This window comes from Lissotriton vulgaris, chromosome 6, assembly GCF_964263255.1.
Source record: "Lissotriton vulgaris chromosome 6, aLisVul1.2, whole genome shotgun sequence".
Lineage (NCBI taxonomy): Eukaryota > Metazoa > Chordata > Amphibia > Caudata > Salamandridae > Lissotriton > Lissotriton vulgaris.
In genome coordinates this window covers 1,446,832,950-1,446,851,836 of record NC_141694.1, presented here as the reverse complement: position 1 = coordinate 1,446,851,836, position 18,887 = coordinate 1,446,832,950, and the positions used below count along the sequence as shown (strand labels likewise).

General features: G+C 44.6%; 1 protein-coding gene across 1 annotated transcript in view; it reads left to right on the top strand.

Moving 5' to 3' along the window:
- TNFAIP3 (TNF alpha induced protein 3) overlaps window positions 1-18,887 on the top strand; it is a 63,975-nt gene that overhangs the window by 22,947 nt on the left and 22,141 nt on the right. The window lies entirely within an intron of this gene.

The window sequence follows — 18,887 nt, the reverse complement described above, 5'->3', positions numbered from 1 at the left end:
GACTCTCAAGCCGATGTCACTGTGAGGATAACATAGTAATGATCACATTCTTCAGTTGTGGTCACCTCGTCAGCAGATATGGCCAAGGGCACAACTCTCTACCTCGTTTGTTTTGAATTCAGTGCCCACTGATCTGGTATAAATGGAAGATGAGATGGACACTTGCTGACTAGTCTAATCACCGTGCGGACGCCTCTTTAAGACTTTAATTGCATGAGTGCCTAACTACTTGTCATCCTAGAGTATTTGGTGTGATGTACTCTTTACTGTTTTTCTGCCACAAGTTGAAAAAAAAACAGATAAATTTCTGGTACTCTTCTACAATCTCACAGATGTCCATCTCCTTTCTCATTTAATAAGGTCTTTGTCATAAATAGGCCAGGGCTACTATCTATTTTAGATATCCGCCTTTGCTTTCCAACACACCGTCCCTGGCCAGAAATTTGCTGGGAAGGCTGATCTGGGTTGGGTTTACTTAGATAGCGACAATGGCCTGATATTAATTGAAGGTATAGTTTTACTGTATTTTAACAGTGTAGTCCTCCACCAAAATGTGGCAACTTTGTATTAAAAAAAAAAAGCGGATCACCGTGGTAGATTTCATGCAGAGAGATTAGAAAAGATCAACGATCAACCACCCAGAAAGTACCAAGCAAACAGAACGGGGGTGCATTGCTCCCATCTAAGTCCCAGGTGCCTTATTACTGAAAGTAACCAGATGACACAGTAATTACCTTCCTTTATTGTTTACACAAATTATTTGAAGCTCATAGAACCAAAAGGGATTTTCTACTTAATTAATGTAATGCAGAACTGTTGGTGTGATGTCGAAATGTATGTGAAGTGAGATATGACAAACTTTGATGTGGGGTACTTCCTGGATACCACTTTTTTCATGATAAATTCCTTTAATCTGTTTTGAAGGCCTCTGCTCCTACTGGTTTCACAGCAGCACTCCAACATATACTACCCTCGTCCTAAGCTGTGTTTGATAAACAGTAAACCTGGACCACTAGTTCCTAATTTGCGCACGTTTAACATAAATCAAGAATCAAAAGTGCTGACTGTAAGCCACAAATAACAGACCACAGGATATGAAGGGAAAGAGGTGAAATGAATATGCATTGAGCGATGTAAGAACCCCGTCCAAGTGCATGAGATGTAAACAAAGACCACTCTATTGTTGGAAGGATAAGTGTAAATGTATGTGTTCTGGGGTTAATGTCTCAAGGTGACTTTTTCTATTTGTATTACCATACACTCCGTGATAGGCTGCAATCCGATTTATATGCCATGTCCTGCAAGATAATGGACAAAATGTAGCCGGGATGCAATGTGGCTTGTATATTGAAACTTCTCCATTCACAGAGGGTTGCAAAATGACCTGCCTACAGAATATAATTTAGGCAGGTCACTATTTGCCCATCCCTGTGATTGATTGTGAATGCAGGGATGGTGGCCTGCAGGAGACAGCAGACCTCTGTTTCTGTATCCGCATTATCAATGGGAATCATTTTTTCAAAGGGTCAAATGCTGTGCTCTCTCCACAGCAGCCCCACATATTTCTAAAGATGAAGCTGTTCGACAAGGAATTCCACACCACCCCAGTTCGGACGTCTATATCTAGTCAATGGTTTGCAGCCTCAATTGCAGGCATAAAACATTGATACATTTTATTAACACTTGCATTTAGGAGATGACACCTCTGTCTTGCTCCCTCCTATTTGCGATTCATAATGAGCCACAAAGGGCAAATTGCAAGTCGGAGCGTTTTTTTTAATTAAAAAAAGTTCCTTTGGTACATTGCATCCTTGCAGTTTGCGTTCTTAAAGCCTGTGATTGTGAATCGCAGGCTTTGCAACAATTCGCAGGCCTAATGGTTTTTACAAGGGGTTGCAGGAAAATCGAGCCTTTTAACCTTCCTTTGTCCAGTCACAGTTTCTAGTTTTATCTCTTTTGCGACTTTGTGCTTAAATATCTAGTTGTCATAGTTGGACTGCCGGTATTGTTAATACTGCAGAGGGATTTTGTTGGATTTTTAAGGTTTTGTACTGTGTGGTCCCCACTATAACCTAACCTAGAATTGGTGTTCGACACCTTCTTATTCTGAGATTGGCATGATCCTGTTTAAGTCTTACTGCAATAGATCTTGTAGATCCAATCCTAGTGACTGAAGGTACTCCAATTCAACTTGAGAGTGGATGAATTGATCATCTCTTCTCTCCTTACTGACTTGGGCCACTACAGTAAAACGCCATTACTGCCAACCTCTTAGAGAACTGCCTTGTATATCCATAAACGCGATGCACTGCTGCCTTCAACTAAATCTCTTATGAACCAGGAACTTGCTAGTGATTTTAAAGTGAGTGTGCCCTCCTGGAAACTCCAATGACTAGTCATCATTTGTTTATAGTGGATTACTTGTGCATGTGGTTTTTTTGTCATTGAACTATTTTGGACACAGTTGAAAAAGGTGCCGTCTCTGCCTGTAAATCCTGCATCCTGATTTACAGAACAGTTCCTGTGGATTTCTTTGGGCAAATACTACTGCAGGAAATCTGCAGTGTGCTTGGATTTTACAATAATTTTATAGAACAATGGTTCGGAGTAGGCCTTATGTGGTCCTTAAAGGAAAACAGGGTAACAGCGAGTATTTAATAAATCGCTAGGGAGCATTGGTAGTAGGAAAAATGAGTTATTTATTTTTACTTTTTACTCTTTTCTTATATCAAAACACAAAATATTAAAAAATATATATATACACTGTATTTCAGGTGCTCAGGTGAGTAGTACGGTGCAGGACGTGACATAAGTGAACAAAGTGAACGAACTGTCACACACAACAAGGATAAACACACACAACAATTATCTACAATGATACACGTGAAATTCCTTGGGTAGGTCGACGGCGTTTCGATCTATATTATTTTAGATCTTCATCAGGACAGTTGAGCCTCCTGAAACTTGCCAAGGGAAAGGGCAAGGATGTTCACTTGTGCAGAGCAGCTGGGCGCATGTCGCAGCTTTTCAAGGAATATTAAATTAAGTTAGATTCCAAGCTCTACTTGGGGATTCTGGTGGTAGCTGTTTCTTCCAGTGCGTGGAAATTATGAAAATTGGGTTTTAATACATAATCAAAATCGCTGCCAAGGCGCGTTCGTCGCTATGGTAGGAAAAATTGTCTGAAAGTAATTAATCGGGGTTTTTTTGACACAGCGCATTCGTCGCTTTTGTAGAAGCCTGAAAATTAATTTTATCAGGACGGTGCAGCAGGCGGGGGGTCAGAGTACCTCTTCCTAGCAGCTGTGAGCTGTAGGAAGTATTATGTATTAAAACCCAATTTTCATAATTTCCACGCACTGGAAGAAACAGCTACCACCAGAATCCCCAAGTAGAGCTTGGAATCTAACTTAATTTAATATTCCTTGAAAAGCTGCGACATGCGCCCAGCTGCTCTGCACAAGTGAACATCCTTGCCCTTTCCCTTGGCAAGTTTCAGGAGGCTCAACTGTCCTGATGAAGATCTAAAATAATATAGATCGAAACGCCGTCGACCTACCCAAGGAATTTCACGTGTATCATTGTAGATAATTGTTGTGTGTGTTTATCCTTGTTGTGTGTGACAGTTCGTTCACTTTGTTCACTTATGTCACGTCCTGCACCGTACTACTCACCTGAGCACCTGAAATACAGTGTATATATATATTTTTTAATATTTTGTGTTTTGATATAAGAAAAGAGTAAAAAGTAAAAATAAATAACTCATTTTTCCTACTACCAATGCTCCCTAGCGATTTATTAAATACTCGCTGTTACCCTGTTTTCCTTTAAGGACCACATAAGGCCTACTCCGAACCATTGTTCTATAAAATTATCTTTCCACCCCAGGTTCAACTGCATGGGGTTCCCTTGTATATAACAAACCTTGGATTTTACGGCAATAGAAGTGTGGGTTTGGAAGCACGATTTTTTTTTGTTGTTCTAGGGTTTGTCATTGCCTCAAAAATATAACGTTGTTTGAAGACGTTTCTCACCCTCAATGGCAATGCATCCTTATGCCAAGCTTTACACATAACCATTTTACCCAAACATTTAGGGTGGACGAGTGCATAAGGAATGTGTGAGGATCTCAGCGTTTCAACTTTGTTAGTAGTTCCATCATTCCAGTTGGCTAACCCTCTACCGATACCATAGGAACTACCACTTTCCACATCTTTCAAGAAGTTACCATTGCAGTAATTCTAGCAGTTTTTCCACCGTTGGAAATGTCATAATTCACCTGGATTGTGTGAATTGGGCTCCGTTATTTACGGTCTTAGATGATTATTTTTGCACAAAGGTTCTGTGAATTGGGCACTTTTTTAGGTTTTGACTAGCCAATGCTTACGAAGTAAGCATTCGCTAGAAAAAACCTAATGAGAATAGTATATGGGGCTTGGAATCCGCCCCGTCTTCTATTGGCTAGCTCCATAAATGGAGGCTAGCCATTGGAAGACGGGCCTGTCCGTCAATGCCGGACCAGATTCGGGGGCGTTCCCGAGAATTTTTGGCTTTTGGCGACGTCACGCTACGTCAGCTGAAAGCCGATTCTCGGGAACGCCCCCGAATCTGGTAAGGCACTAGTGGCACCCCGAGCGCTCTGCCGCCTCCTACTATGGTGTAAACGCTGCCTCCCTGATTGCCGCCGCTGCCCGGGGCCGAGAATAACTTGAGGACCTCGCCGGGCCGCGGAGAGCAAGAACGAAGGAGCTGCCCTCCCATTGGCTGAGGCGGTCGAGCCCCCTCAGTGCCGCCGCGCTAGGATTGGTTCTCGAGCCGCCGCGTCATGAGCAAGAACGAAGGAGCTGCCCTCCCATTGGCTGAGGCGGTCGAGCCCCCTCAGTGCCGCCGCGCTAGGATTGGTTCTTGAGCCGTCGCGTCATCGCTGGAGCCGCCCTGCGATTGGCCGCAGCTTCGTTCTGTGTTCTTGATTTTATCAATAACTAAAATGGCCCCTACACACAGATTCATAGATGAACCAAACGGATGTTTTACCTTCATAAATAGGGCGATCTGCCACCACAAGGCACATGGGACTGACACAAAATAACTTCATTTACATTACAAACATTTGAAAATGGCATTTTACTGGGGATAATAAGACAGACCAAGGTTCTGCGTTGTTTCCATCGCACCTGCAGTCTCCGCTGCCCCGCCCTCTGCTGCCCTCCCTGGTTCGGTTTCGTCTCTTCAGTCTGCTCTAAGAAGAAGAGGAAGGGCGAGGACGACTGAAGGGAAACAACAGACTAACGGGAGCTAGTCGGAGGCACGAGCGTCCTGCAAACCGAGAGGAGCGAGAGAGTGACCGGTATCCGACCAGCCTCCCGGGAACATCAGCTGTTGTCTAGAGTGACCGGCATGCACCTGGCAAACCAAAGGCAGACCTGTCCCAGCTCCAGGAGCGACAGACAGGCACGCGGCAACCCAGGCTGTGCTCAGTGCACCAACTCTAGGAGTGACTGGCACGCACCCGACAGCCCAGGCTGTACCCGGTGCACTAACTCTGGGAGTGACTGGCACGCACCCGGCGTCACACAGTACACCACCTGTAGGAGTGACCTACTCGTCTGCGGCGCCTCTTGTTTTTACTGAAATCCAAATAAAAAGTTACTAAACAGTGACCACGATTGTAGAACCAGTGGGAATCTCCAATGATTCAGCACTTTATCGATTCAGCTGAAACACTGTCTTAAATTGCACCCTTTGGCAGAGATAAACATGGCCCTGCTCCAGCTAGGTAGATAAGGATGAGCCCAGACACAGCAGAAGTGGCAAGAGAGGGAAATGGCGCCGAGGCAGCTCAGCTGTAAATTCACTTGAGTTAGCCAGGTGGTAAACACAGTAGTGCGTGCAAAACGGCACAATGACCACCGTGGTATTTACAGCTCGGCGGTAACGGCAGATCATTGGAAAAAAACAACTTCCTGAACACCCATGGGTGCAAATGCCGGCTTAAAATTATAGACCGTGAAGACAGGTTGAGGGTAAATGTGCTTAGAAATAAAGACAGTGAGTATGGTTTCAAAGTAAAGGAAGTTCTGTTGTAAAGTCGGCGATGACGAATTTTAGCTAAAGACAGCCCAACGTGCGGCTCGATGGTTAATTGCACATTGACACGCTTCAAGTGCTGGGTCACCCCTCTGCCCCTCTATCACCCCGTGAGATAAGTTGCTGGCGCTCCAGAAAGTCTCTGCATACTCATTTTAGGCTGGTTTACAGACGTCCACGGATTGCTTGTCAGATGGTACAGGGCCGTGTCGTGATTTTAACGTGTAAAAGGAAACTATGAGACCGAAATTGAGACCCCTCGGCAGTATGTAACGTGTCTGCCCCTGAGAGCTGTATGGGGCTTTCGGTTGTGTTACCTGTGCCGGTGAGAGAGGTTTGGGGCGTACGCGTAGTCTGGCACCATCCCCAGTTTGGGGGATCTGTCCCGTTGTTACCTGCATGGGGAGCGGTATAAGGACTTTATGGCTGTTTTTAGAAGCTGTGTACTGTGTAGTCCTGGGGCCGAAAGAGACGGTGGAGTCAACGACCGCACACAGCCTTGCTGCCCGACGGTGCCATTGGTGGTCAACGCTGGCACGAGTGGATCCTGCTACCGCTCCAGAGTCTCTGCGTCTACCGGTGGGATCGTGAGTGCCGGTGTTACGCCCCGCCTTTAGTGCTGTCCGACGATCCCAGTGATTGAACCCACCGATGCCGGACTGCCGCCTTTGCCCTGGATTGCATGGGAGGCATAGCAATGCGGAAATGGCTTCGGGGAGTCCCCTAGTCGGAGGGGAGGAGCTCCGGTGAGTAGCGATGTCCAAACTGCAGAGCTGCAGGTTGTAGCTACTCATGCTCTATATAATTCACTAGAAACTTCCTCCTTCTTAGAAATAAACTTCTCTCCAACTTCTTGGGAATAATCCTGTGCTTTGAAAATGTCTGGGTAACGCTGGCTACATCTTCCACCTTCTGTGGCATGGAGCTCAGGCTATCACGACTGCAGTGTTTGAGTCTCGTAATTCAGATCTTTCCCTTGATGCATGTTTCTCTTTGAACTCCTCCAATGCTATGGCTACCTTTCTGTTACTTTCATTTAGACGTTCTTTTCAGTCCTGATTTGCATGTCTTTTCACAGTTTTTGGCTTGAAGGATTTGCTCGGTGTATCACAGTAAGGTTTGTAAATTGGCATACCATGTTTGCCATCCTAATCATAGCTTTCACGTTAGATCGCCGTGGTTTAAGCATTGTTGGCTGAACCCTTTTTTAGCTTTTAGCTTGTGCTGTTTTCAAATCCCGGATTGCTCTGCTATGTGCAGAGTATCGCATCGCAGGCTTTCTTTCCATGGTGCATGATTGTGGTACACAAAAATCTGAACACTTGGTGATTTTGCTGCCTTTCATGGGTACTCCCTCATGTATGACTGCTTCCATGCTGGGATCAATTTCACATATTTAGTGGACACACCTACACAGAATGCAGAGGGCTTATACTTTTTCAGAACTGGTTGACTTTCTTTATCCGGAGGTGCTGAAGAGTCTGTTTCTTTCTGAGCACATCGCTTTGGTAAGTCAGGGCCAATCTAGTTAAATCTGTCCCTGCAGGGAAAGAGCCGTTAGAACCCGACCGTTTCCACGCAGTGCCTTTATCACAGTGCCACACAAAAACTGTTACCACGCAGGCAGTGCCACGCAAAAACTGTTACCATTCATAGCCTTTACCATGCATTTTATTTCAATGTACTTGGTGAGGGCATTACTGGTAACGGCAACTGCGTGGTAAAGGCTATCTGGGTCGTTAGAGGAGTGAAGAGGTCCCTCCGCCTCCTCTTGATGACGTGTGTGAAGTGCCTCACAAGAGTTGCCTCGTCGTGAAAAGGTAGGGGGATTGTTGATTTTATTTTAAAGGACCTGAGGGCAAGGGGACAGATTTAGGATTCAGGGCAGAAGCTGTGTATTTTTTAAAAAGGGCTGGAGGCTAGGAGGGGGTTGCGCAGGTTTCTTGATTTAGGGTTTGGGAAGGGTCAGGTATTTCTTAAGAGGGAGGGGGTCACGCTGGGGTCTAGATTTAGGGCTTAGGGAAGGGTCGGGTAATTGTTAACAGGGCGAGGTTCGATCTGGGGTGTAGATTTAGGGCTTAAGGACTGAGAGCAGGGGTTAGGGAAATCTTTTAACACTCATAGGCTTTTACCATACATGCTTTACAACAAATTACATTGTAAAACCAAGCGTGGTAAAGGATATACATGGTAAAGGCATTTGTGTTGTAACGCATACAAGCAAATTGAGCAAAATGCCTAAAATATGTTACTGTGCAATTTTTTTTTTAAAGAAGCTAGACCACATGCACTCATTCTATGTTCTGTAGCAAATTCATCTGTCTTATACCTTCAGAAAGAATGGTAAAAAAATATCCCACGTTCATTAGAACTGCTACTCCAGTGATAATACTCACAACAAGATAAAAAATGTGAATGAGATACATCATTCATCCTACCACATTTTCACACATCCATACATCATTCATCCATGCAACATTTTATCCATCCATACATCCACCTTTTCTTCCATCCGTCCTTCTTCCATCCACACTTTCATCCTTCCACGCATCCTTTCATCCATTCATCCACACTTTCAACAATCCATACTGCATCCCTCCACCCTGCATCCCTCCACCCTTTCATCCTTCCATCCATACATCCATCCTTTAAACATCCACATTTCTATCCATCCACCCATCAATCATCCACCCACATTTTCACACATCCATTCATCCATGCAACATTTTATAAATCCATCTTCATATTCTTCAGAAGTTATAGGGTTAATTAAACTAGTAAAGTCACTGTGCAATATTGTGCCTATGCATGGTTCTGTGTGTCATCCACATGTGCCTTATTAGTGTTTTACAACAGTACATGCACTCACATTCTAAGACCTTGACCTCATTGTGTATGTTATTTAAAAAAGTTTCTAAGCAGCTGCCTGCGTCCATCTGAGAGTGGCTTCAATAAGATATATTGTCCACCATTGTATAGTTAGAAAGGAATATATTCTTTATAATGAACAGTTGCAAATAACTCTCTCCAAAGCTTTATAAAACTCTAAGGGCTTAGTGTACATTGCCAAACAAGGGGAGGGCTCTCTGTGTGTGGGCGGGGGGCTCTGTGTGTGGGGGGGCTTTGTAGGAGGTGGCTCGCAGTGTATAGGGGAGGCTCACAGTCTGTGGAGGGAGCTCGCAGTGTGTGTGGGGGGGCTCGCAGGGTGTGGTGGTGCTCGCAGTGTGTGGGGGGGGCTCTGTGTGGGTGTGTGTTGGGGGCTCTCTGTAGGTGTTTGTGGGTGTGATTTGCAAAAGATAAAGCTAGTGGCATTGCAAATAACAATGCCATTTATTTATGTTAAAAAAAATGGTCAAGAGCTTTGCCAACAGCTCAAACTTTAACAAAGGCAAAACCATTGCATTGTAAATGCTTGTTTATTGGGTTAGCGACACAAGCATCAGGGCTATCCTTTATCTAAATTGATAATATTTTTGTAATTCAAATAGTGGAATGGATTTTAAGAACATTGCTCCATTGCAAATGATAGTAGGGGGTTGTATTAATCAGAAAGCAAATTTAAGTAATGTGTTTTTTTTACAAATATTCAGTTTTTGGAAAATTGTGTGCTTTTTTTTTTAAGTTTAATGTCTCGATACAATTTTGAAAATATGGGGATACGTTAGAGGTTCACCTAAAAAAATCAGAGATGAAGTAAATATAGTTTGTCAAAAGTAATCCAGCACACATGTGTCTGCTTCTCTTTCACTTGCACAATGAGTAGATATTCCATCTCACCCAGCCACGCCCTATCGGGAAAGTCCAACCCGCACACTGTGGTGTTGCAGATCAGCGAATCTGAAAGAGAATACAATGCCTGTTATTAAAGTGCTAACTGAACCAGTTAGTACAGGGGAATTCCAGTCAGGAGGGAAGTTTGCACTACTGGTTGTCAATAAGTAACTGAAAGTACAGTGTATGCTCTTATCTGCACTCTAGATTTTACAGCGGGGAACTTTTTGCAGGACGCAAAATTTGATGGGTTGGATCACATTTCCCCAATTTCAAATAATAAGGCCAGAGTTGTCTGCAGTTACAAGAAGTGCACAACGAGATGAGTTTTTATTAATGTAAAGTTAATATTTTATTTTTGATATGCAAGAGAATGTGATTGTAGTATTTATTTGTTTTTATGTAGCCGCATAGATATATTGAATACATATGCCTTGGTCAAGGGACATTAAATTATCCACTAATTACATATTGATGTAGGTTTGTTAAAAACCCTTACAAATTACCCAATAAAGGGAGCAGGTACTTTTTTTTTTCTTGGAGAGCACTTTATGCAGATTGTTGAAACTGTGTCAAAGTTATAAGCAGTCCAAAAAAAGATTGTACGTACTGGGACGGAAGGAGATGCACACACACCTTCACCTCTCTCTCACTCTATCTCTCTGTCTCTTAGGTAGATTGTGAGTGTTGGTTTGCAGCTAGGCCTTGCCCTCCATTTGTAGTTGCTAAATTGATTTCTGTCATGGGTAGCACTCTATACTGTTTAGGGTGTTTGGTTGGAATGGTGTTGTCTTTATTTGTATCCTATCTGGGAAGTGTTTCCATGTCTTGTGTAATGAGTACTGTGGTGCGTTTATTATGGTATGGAATGCAGCGTCCAGCCGTGTGATGAGTGAAATATTATGAGAGATAGGTACCCAGTTTTTGATTTTTGTTAGTTAGCAGTATTGATCAGCTCTGCATGTTCCTTTATGGTATTTCTTATGATCGCAGTCCAAGCACAAGGCTCTTCATTCTGATTTTTTTTTTTTGTTTATTTCGATGGTCCTGAGCAGGCATGGGTTGGAGGGCGAGATGGCCTGAAGATCTGCTGGGATGGAGTTCGTTATAATTACCCCTTATATGAATATCACTGTAATATGTCAAGTGGTCACAGCATATATTTAGCTGGGACATGCAGTGGTGGACTAAAGTCCTCTGCTGACTAGCATTAGGTCCACAGGCACGCCATTGACCTTTGGAACCTACTAGACACCATCTCTCCAGACGTCGCCTTCCTAACGGAAACATGGATGAACGCTTCCTCCGCCCCTGACATCGCCATCGCTATCCCTGATGACTATAAGATCACACGCAAGGACCGCACCGACCATACAGGAGGTGGAATCGCTATCATCCATAAGAAAACTATCCGCATCTCAACCAGCTCGGATGCCAACCTCGCCAACTCCGAACACCTTCACTTCCTGATCCACATCGACCCCAAGACCACACTCAGAGGCACCCTCCTCTACAGACCACCAGGACCACGCGCAAAATTCAGTGAAGACATCACGGACTTCATCACCCCACACGCACTCCCCTCCAAAGACTACATCCTTCTGGGAGACTTCAACTTCCACCTTGAAAAGATCAACGACCGCAACACCGCCACCCTCTTGGACAACCTCGCCAACCTCGGACTTAAACAACTGGTCACTTCCCCCACCCACATCGCAGGTCACACTCTCGACCCCATCCTCACCTCCAGCAACCATGTCTCCTTCAGCCACACTACGGATCTCCTCTGGACCGACCACAGCTGCGTTCACTTCACCTACAACAAGCCGAAACCCATCATCCACCTCCAACCAACTCTACAAAGAAACTGGAACAAAATCACCACAGAACAGATCTCCACATCGCTCCTTCAAACCTCCCCAGCCCTCTCTTCTAACGCCAACGAAGCCGCCTCCAACCTCACCCTGTGGTTATCCAACACTGCCGACAACTTAGCACCACTGAAAAAACGTCAACACAAACTTAGCATCAAGAAGGCCTCATGGTTCAACGACGACCTCAAGAAGTCCAAGAAACTCTGCCGCTCCCTTGAAAAGGCCTGGAAAAAAGACCCATCCACCAGCAACAAGGACGCCTTCAAAAGCGCCATCCGTACTCACCACCAACTGATCCGAAAAGCCAAGAAAAGAGCATTGAAAGATCGACTTGACAACAACGCCCACAACAGCAAGGAACTTTTCAACATCGTCAAGGAATTCTCCAACCCCCTCGGCCAACTCCAACGACATCACCCCCTCTCAAACCCTCTGCGATTCCCTAGCCTCTTTTTTCCACAACAAGATTGCTGACATCCACAACAGCTTTGACAACCAACCCGGAAGCCAACCCACCCTACCATCAGCTGACCATCTTCCCCCTATTAACACCCTTAACGCCTGGAACCCAATCTCCACTGAGGACACCATCCGCCTGATGAACTTCATCCACTCTGGATCCCCCACAGACCCATGCCCTCACCACATCTTCAACAAAGCAGACTCCGTCATAGCTCCGCACCTACGAGACGTCATCAACTGCTCCTTCAACTCCGCCACCTTCCCGGAAAGCTGGAAACACGCTGAACTCACCGCCCTTCTGAAAAAACCAACAGCAGACCCCACCGAACTCAAAAACTACCGCCCCATCTCGCTTCTTCCATTCCCGGCCAAAGTCATCGAGAAAGCTGTCAACAACCAGCTCGCCGCCTTCCTCGAAGCCAACAAATCACTCGACTCCTCACAGTCCGGCTTCCGAGCCAAACACAGCACTGAGACCGCCCTCATCGCAGCAACAGACGACATTCGAACTCTACTGGACAATGGAGACACAGTCGCCCTCATCCTCCTCGACCTCTCTGCAGCCTTCGACACAGTCTGCCACAGCACCCTTTTACAACGCCTCAGTAACATCGGAATCCAAGGAAAGGCACTGGAATGGATCACCTCGTTCCTCACCGGAAGAACCCAGAGAGTCCGACTCCCACCATTCAAGTCCGAGGCCTCTGAAATCATCTGCGGCGTACCACAAGGATCCTCACTCAGCCCCACCCTCTTCAACGTATACATGAGCCCCCTCGCGGCCATCGCCCGCCAACACAACCTCAACATCATCTCTTACGCGGATGACACTCAATTGATCCTATCTCTCACCAAGGACCCCAGCTCCGCCAAAACGAACCTACACGAGGGAATGAAAGAAGTCGCCGAATGGATGAAACAAAGCCGTCTGAAACTGAACTCAGACAAAACAGAAGTCCTCATCCTAGGTAAATCCCCCTCTGCATGGGACGACTCTTGGTGGCCGGAAGCCCTCGGAAAAGCACCCATCCCGACAGACCACGCACGGAACCTAGGCGTCATCCTGGACTCTTCACTCTCAATGAACAAACAAGTCAGCGCCGTATCCTCTTCATGCTTTAACATTCTTCGCATGCTCAGAAAAACATTTCGCTGGATCCCCGCCGAAACAAGGAAAACAGTCACCCACGCTCTGGTCACGAGCCGACTGGACTACGGAAACACCCTCTACGCAGGTACTACCGCAAAACTCCAGAAGAAACTACAACAAATCCAAAACGCCTCAGCCAGGCTCATATTAGACATCCCACGCAACGAACACATCTCTGGTCACCTTAAAGACCTCCACTGGCTACCCGTCAATAAGAGGATTACTTTCCGACTGCTTACCCACGCACACAAATCACTCTACGACATCGGACCAGAGTGCCTCAACTCTCGACTGTCCTTTTACACCCCCCATCGCCAACTTCGCTCTTCCAGCCAAGCCTTCGCCACTGTACCTCGCATCAACAAGACCACCATGGGAGGCAGATCCTTCTCTTACCTGGCTGCCAAAACATGGAACTCACTCCCCGCTTACCTTCGCCTCACCCAAAATCACCTAGCGTTCAGAAAGCAGCTTAAAACGTGGATATTTGACAAATCATACTACTCCCCTTCCTAAGCGCCTTGAAACCCTCTGGGTATGTAGTGCGCTATATAAATGTTATGACTTGACTTGACTTGACTCTTCAGTTATTGCATGCCTGTTGAAATATTGAGGGAGGAGGGTTCTAGATGAATTTGCATTACTATAAAACACCAAGTAGCGGGGGGGGAACCCCAAGCTCCATGGGACCCTCTCCGGCACTGTGCACATGCAGCGGTCCCTAAGCCTTCGCGCTCCTGACTTACTCCAGAGCGTGGGATACCCCCTCCATGTACTTTACAGGGGGCCTCCTCAAGGTTCGTGACACCGAAAATACTAATACAAGACACTGGCCAGCCCTTCATTACTCTGGTGACATAGACCGTTGTTAAATTGATTGGTGAAATGAGGAAAGTATGATGGTCAGACAATTTCATATCTACGCACTGTAGTAACTATTGTTTTGGGTTCTATATAAGTGAAGCAGCCATCTTTTCATCTCTCTTCTGAACTAAAAGTGCTCCGGGCCACTTCAAATATTGGCTGGTAGTGAGTTCCAAAGTTTGCTAGCTTGTACTGACAAAGCGACGACTCCTAAGGATTTCTTATAGTAAGATGGTATGACGATCTGTGGTGCAAAACTGGAGCACTGTTCATAATGCTTGAATTCACCTTGTAGGCAGGGCTTTAAGTGGGATGAAAAAACTGTGGGGGGGGGGGGGGTCTCTCAGAAGGGTGTGACTGATGTAAATAAGGGCATGGCTTAAAGCACTTAAGCTAAAAATCTGTACTTCGCATAGTGTGCCGTCCCACTGGTATTTTTCTGCTTCTGTCACTGCATCCAGATATGTAACCCAACAAGTAACATTACACCTACAACAAGCCAGGACTATTGGCTTTGTCAATGATTGTAAATTGCATAAGATAAATAAGCAACAACTATGAATTCGTTGTATATACTTCTGTTCTTGAAGGCGAGGTTGGGCATAAGTCTAGAGCTGCTAGAGTTGAGAAAGTAGGTTCGAGCCTGACGTCGGCTCAACATCCTGTGATTCAAAACTAATAAATGTCCTATTGTAATGTAACTGGTGCTCATGTGAAGGGCTCCAAATTTGCGCTACATAAAACTGAAAAATGTGTCTCCTTGAAGTTGCATCAAAAGCAGTGACGGCTGGTACTATTGCAGAGTTAAGTTATATTTTTCACCCTGAGAATGAGGATAAAAACGGAAAACCCGGTAGGGACGTGTCTTGGCACCTGCTTTTAAGACCTGTCTGTGATGAGCACCGGCAGGATCCGGCCCACTTAAAGCCGATAATATAATGGTGCTCCTCCTTGGGAGAAACTGGGTAATGTGGAGTGCTTTGGAATATTGTTGTCGTGTTGCAGAATTCCACTAGATAAATCCTCATACCTGGAGAAACGCACTTTAAAGGGCCTTGTAAAAAACGACACTACACCTCTAACTACAAAAATGTTTTCACCGTTGCTGAGCTCAAGTACATTCTGTTCAGCATACGTCATTCGCCGGGTTACAGGATCATCTGTTTTGAGAACACTGAATCAGGATAAACAAGTGTGCCTGCATTCTTTTTAACTGTTAGCTCGCCAGCACGACCTTTTCTCAGGACTATCAAAGATATATTTTTTTTAACCGTCTCGCGCCGGCGCCTCTCGTACAGCAGCCTGCATAAGCGAAACTTTATCCTGCGGTGGTCAATTGATCCAAAGTGACTCACACAGCCTCAGGCTCGGGAATTCTCCCATTTCGCCCAGGCTGTGACTCCGGACAATGTCTTGTGTAAGATGGGACATTCCTCTATGACTCCTCCACGGGAATCTGGGAGTTTACAATGCTCTGTTCCCTGTCATTCTTTAGTAATGTAATCACATACGCCCACTCCCATTGTGGGCTTTTACCGAAGAACCTCTGAACACCAAAAGAAAGACTTTGCATATTAAGAGCGAGTGATCCCGGTGGGCATTTGCGATTGAATACCTTGGGTAGTAATTGTAGGGGCAGAGGTGGGGCAGCGAGTGCTCTGGGAGGAGAGGCCAAGCAATACCTTGTCCACCCCCGCAAACTCGCACGTTTGTGGATTATCCACAGATTCCTGGAAATCTAGGATTTGTGTGGGCTCTGCGTATACTCTTGCATTTTGACTGGCTAAAAACGCACATATCCACATGAAACATACACGCAAGTCTCCAGTTTACAGATTTCCGCATGTATTGGTGAATCCTGCCCAATTGTGCTTATTGTCAGACTGATTATGGCTCCAACCCGTCCAGTCAGCCCAGCTCTTCCTGTATTGGTGAATAGTGACAGTGCACACTCCTAATTGGTCATTTAGACACTAGCATTAGTACAAAAACTAGCATAAATTATATTTGCACCTGCTGTTTGCTCTAGCACTGATTTGTATAGTAATTAATAGTAATAGGTAATGCAAACTGCAGGAAATGTGGACATAACACAATTTGCAACGTTATGGCTCATCCATTACCAAGCTAGAAAGTAGTTTAACCTGGGATGTTTTTACTCCCGAGGTTACTGCAGTATTCTTAATGAACACCTTAGAAACAAGCGTTGGTAAATGCATTAGGTTTCACCTATGTGATTAATAATAAACTGTTTTTTGTTGTAAGTTGTAGCTTGCTGAGTAGTTGCATACATGCCAATAGACCCGATTCAGGCGGGAAACTCCAGATTTTCAAGACAAAAAATGCTTTATTTTGACTGTATCTCGCCTGAAAATATATCTCCTTCAATAAAAGTTAATGGGAGAAATACATTCTCCCAATTTATTTATATTAAATCTCCCTTTTTCCTCTTCTAAAATTTTGGGCCTGGTGGCACTAAATCTGCTGCACCATTCAAATCATGACCCTGTTGTCTGCAAGGTAACTGCTCTTGTGACTGCCTGTTTAGTAGTAAAATATAGCAATATTATGTGTTTAGATGAGTTCTGACAACTTTTGGGCCTGGTGCTACAGCACCAGCTGCACCATTCAATTATGATCCTGTTGTCTGCAAGGTAATTGCACTTGTGGCTACCTGTTTAGTAGTACAATATAGCATAGCTCTTGTATATTAACTTTATTTTTAACGTGCAATTTTTATTACAACATTTAGAATTTGATCCTAATGACCAAATAGAATACTTTGAAAAAAATCATTCCCATGAATAGGAAATGCCACAAATGTTCGAAGGCTGAAGCATCTGCTTTACACAGCTGAGTAATAAAAACAGGCATTCCAGCATGCTTTTAGAAGCTGTCTGCCTTTTCAATGGGAAGAGATCTTATCTTGACAGTGAATGGTGCTTAAACAGTGTGAACCGCTTTAGTAGAAGTATCATAAATACTTACAGCCAAGAAAAGTTAACGGGGAAAAAAAAGTTCCACACAAAAGCAGATGAACACAGTAATTCGGCTTTGGACATGGATTAGAGCCCCCTTTTAAGATATATTAAATACACAAGCACCGGCGCTGTGCAGGTGAAACCTAAAAAGTGGCTCAATTACTTACCATTGCAGTAGCTTAGTTATAAATTACTATGCCCTACCTGAATTCTGTTCGCTCAGCTTCCTGATGATTTTTGAGCGCTCGTTTGTTCTTAGGAAAATTCTAAAATTGTACCATAAAAAGTGAACTTTCTTTGACTGTAAACAAAATAGAGCTTATTGGTGATTTTGTTACGTTGCAAGCATGCTTTAGTTAGTTTTACATTTATTGGGTAGAAAATAAGTTTGAATATTTAGGACATGAAATCAATCATTTCAGTTTATAGCTGCACTTTATAAATTATAATTCGGTCATTACTTCATTTGATGTGTTTGTCCTGCTCACTGTTCATTGTCTACCACAAGATCCAGCTATATATAGTTCAGCCTATGCCCTTAGCATGGTAGTGTGCAGTTCTATCTCCAGTTGCTTTTTGTGTTTTTTTGTATGTTTGGAAAGGGGCATCGGGTAAACAAGAAGTGTGGCGTGACCTGCTTTTTTGTGGCGGGAGGTGGAACTGTTTGGAACTCGGTAGTTGTGTAGTCTTCATCAAGAGATTCATAAGGCTTTGCTGGGAGCGTGTCATGGTTAGTCGTAGGTTGTGCTGCAGTTACTTGCTACCGCCTCTTTTGTGTATAGTGGTTTGTTGGCCAGTGAGCGGATGGGGATCCAGGCAGGCACAGTGATTTCTAAGCCACACTACAGCATGCTTAATTTTTGGCACAGCAGCAGTGCCGGCGCAAGGCAGTTATTGGCAGCTGCCTAGAGTGTCTCCTACAATAGGTTTCCATTGGATTTCTAAAAGCATCAAAATATGGCACCTTTGCAAAAGAAAGTTGCAGCAAAATATAGATTGGAAAAATATCCTGGTACCATCCTCGTACAGGGCCTGCACTGCAAAATTGTCAGGACAATTTTAAATCTTGTTGTGCGTCAAGAAACATACTGCGATCCTAGTTACAAATAGTGTAATTTCAACCCGAGTGATAACAGGTGAAAACTTGCTACCCGCAGTTCTGGGTGTCTCCAGATCTGGAATTATCGGGTTGGTAATCTCAGCACTCAATAATTTCAGGCTCAGGGACACCTTTACTCTCTTTGATGTTGCAGTGGCAAAGTCTGCAGGTAGCAGCACTGCCCGTTCCCTGACCAAACCTTTCATCAGTATAGGGAGAGAAGAAAATGCTCTATCCTATGATCATTCGAGCCCCTAGATCCCATCAACAATGATGCTTGCCAAGTCTTCAGAGCAGGGGAAACATTTTGGCAGTTCCCAGAATCAGGGTAAATGCCATGGTAAAGAACCAGATATTGCTGGGTCCATGCTGTTATTCCTCATTGTTGGGTGGGGGGGCTTGTAACCAGCGGATTTTGGCGTGGAAATTCAGACCCTCCAGTATTTCTTCACCAAAATCTGCCAACCTTGTGATGGGGGGTCAAATTCTCTCTAGGTAGGACTTTAAAAAAAATGATGGTGGTTCGAGGACCCCTCTAGCTATGCTACATGTAGTTCTTTTATGGAATTCTTAATATTGGGAAAAATTAACTGGATGCC